This window comes from Aethalodelphis obliquidens, unplaced genomic scaffold (assembly GCF_003676395.1).
Source record: "Aethalodelphis obliquidens isolate GAN/ISIS:26980383/991018 unplaced genomic scaffold, ASM367639v1 scaffold5, whole genome shotgun sequence".
Taxonomy (NCBI): Eukaryota; Metazoa; Chordata; class Mammalia; order Artiodactyla; family Delphinidae; genus Aethalodelphis; species Aethalodelphis obliquidens.
The window spans coordinates 21,382,713-21,385,022 of record NW_020837949.1 but is presented as its reverse complement, the minus strand read 5'-3'; the positions used below and the strand labels follow the sequence as shown (position 1 = coordinate 21,385,022).

The window sequence follows — 2,310 nt, the reverse complement described above, 5'->3', positions numbered from 1 at the left end:
GCCCTGGCGTGCGCACCCACCCGCGGACAGGGCGCCGGCCCTGCGTGGGAGGCTCCGGCCGCGGCTCGGAATAAAACCGTCGCCACGGCGCTGGGGTCGGGCCCGCGCGAGTCTCCGCTCCTCCTCGGCCTGCCGCCCACGGCTGCTTCGTGTCAGCCCCGGTCACGACTCTGCTACGCACTTCACCCCCATCTCTCAGCTCCGCCGCTTCCGCAGACCCTCCTCACGTGGCCGCCTCCTCCAGCCCCGGCACTCCCCCCCGACTGGGCTGCGGACCCTGGCGCACTTCGGGACCCCGAGCTGCTCCCACCCCTAGGGACATCACCCCTCTCGGACCCCCCCAACCCACATCTTCCGCCCCGGGGGCGGGGGTAGCCACAAGCTGTCAGAAGCCTAGTTTTACACATGACGAAGCTCACCCCTCACCCTTATACATCTCCACTCACCCTTCAGCCTAGCTTCGAGCTGAATCAGATATTTAAAACGGGGTGGAGGGTGGTCTTGATTTTTCTCCCTAGTCGGAAAAAAAAAAAAAGACGCAGCTCTGACCATCCACTCGCTTTAAGACTCCCCACGTCTTCCCACCAAATGCAAGACTTGTAGAATACAAATGCCCACCACACACCTGCTACGCCACTCGCTCTCTGGAAACCTGGAGACCCACCCAGCCCGCCTTCTGGAACCTGCGCCGGGGGGGCGGGGGTGTGTTGGAAGCGACGCCGTCCAGTTCCCTAAAGTAAGAAGGAGTGAGAGGGGAATCAGGCACCCCGGCCCCGCCCGGGAGAGTGGTCCTCCGGTCCCCCAGCTCCAGAGCACAGCACTGCATCCTCCGTCCCTCTCGGCGGAACGAGGGAGGTGGCCAAAGGCCTGGGTGCCAGGGGCTGTTTTTGCCTTTAGAACCCAGACACCGCGTCCTCTACGAGCACTCCCCCCCACCCCGCCCCCCGCCGCCGCCGCCTTATTTCTGGTCGACAGCAAAGGTAGGGTAGGTGGGAGAACGGAGCGAGTGCTCTCGAGGTTCGGGATGTTAGTCTCCGCGGAGTGAAGAGGTGGGATCTCGAAATGGAAACAGTCTCCCCCCTCCCTCCCCTCCTCCTCCTCTTCTGTTTACCTCAAGTTTGAATTTTATCTGCGCAACATTAGCTGGAATGCGGACATTGAAAAAAAAAAAAAAAAACCACACACACACTCTCTCAAACCGGCAGCAGCTCCGGAGGAGCCATGTGGCATCAAGCCACCTCAAAGGGGAAAAAAGTGCTCTTAGCAACACAAACATGGCGAAATCGCCTCGGCATTCCCGGATAACGCCACAACCCCTACCTTCCCTCGCGCGGCTCGCCAACATCCCGGCCGGGACCTGCGGCCCCTTCCGGGGAGAGGCGAGGGACCCCGGGGAGTCCCAGGGTGGGACCGCCGGGCGTGCGAAAGAGGAAATAACAGAGTCCACAGTGGAAATGTTTCTGCTGGACCATCGAACCCTCCGCCTCGCCAGCAGCGAGAGGATGCCTCGTTCACCTCGAGAGGTCCAAACGGAGAACAAAATTCCCATACCAAAGTCCTGCTGGGCCGGCTTTCCCCACCCTCCAGAACTTACCTTGGGGCTGAACACACGCTGCTGCTTAAATCCCTTTCTCTTTCCTTCCTCCGGAGCGAGACGCAAGGGGGGAAATGATGCGCATGTATATTTGTAGAACATATTCTTCTAGAATGCCCCTTTGATCATCACGAGGAGCGATGGAGGCTCCGGAGACAGGTGCAGTGCTGGCCGAGGCTGCCGGCTAAAAGTTGTTCTCTTTGCGGTGGGCAGCAGGGTCCCCGGGCCGGGGCTGGGGACCGGGTCTCCCTTCCCCCCCGGCGTCGCCCACTTCCCGCGGGCTGCTGCTGCGTGCAGCTCGGCTGCAGGGGAGGTGGCGTAGTTTCTCTTCCTCCCACCTCTTCTCACTCACTTGTTTTTGTAGCCGTGGGCTCCCCTAATGCTTTCCTCTCCACAATGTTGTTTCATTATATCATGTCCATCATGTGACACCGGAGAGGCCTCTCTATGGAAACTTAAAGGGCCTCCCACGTGACTGCAGCAGCAACAACAGCAGCGGCAGGACTGGCGGCAGCGGCCGCAGCGTTTGTACCACCACCCACCGAGAGCCCCTCGCAGCATCCCGGAGGGGCTTCTGGCGCTGCAGAAGCCCAGATGAGTGAGCCACAGCATCCGGGAGCTGTGGCGTCTGTGCGTGCGTGTAGCCTTTTCTCATTACATAGGAAACCGAACAGAAGGAGCGTCCTTAAATCCTTTCCTACAGTCACAAAACCCAC

At 60.5% G+C, this 2,310-nt stretch overlaps 1 long non-coding RNA gene across 1 annotated transcript in view; it reads right to left on the bottom strand.

Moving 5' to 3' along the window:
• LOC113618095 (uncharacterized) overlaps positions 1 to 928 on the bottom strand; it is a 56,910-nt gene extending 55,982 nt beyond the window's left edge. The window contains exons 1-2 of the long non-coding RNA XR_003431883.1: positions 626 to 928; positions 447 to 514 (exon numbers count right to left, since the gene is read on the bottom strand). This is a non-coding gene — a long non-coding RNA (uncharacterized LOC113618095). The remainder of the gene's footprint in view (positions 1 to 446; positions 515 to 625) is intronic.
• Positions 929 to 2,310: the final 1,382 nt, after the last annotated feature.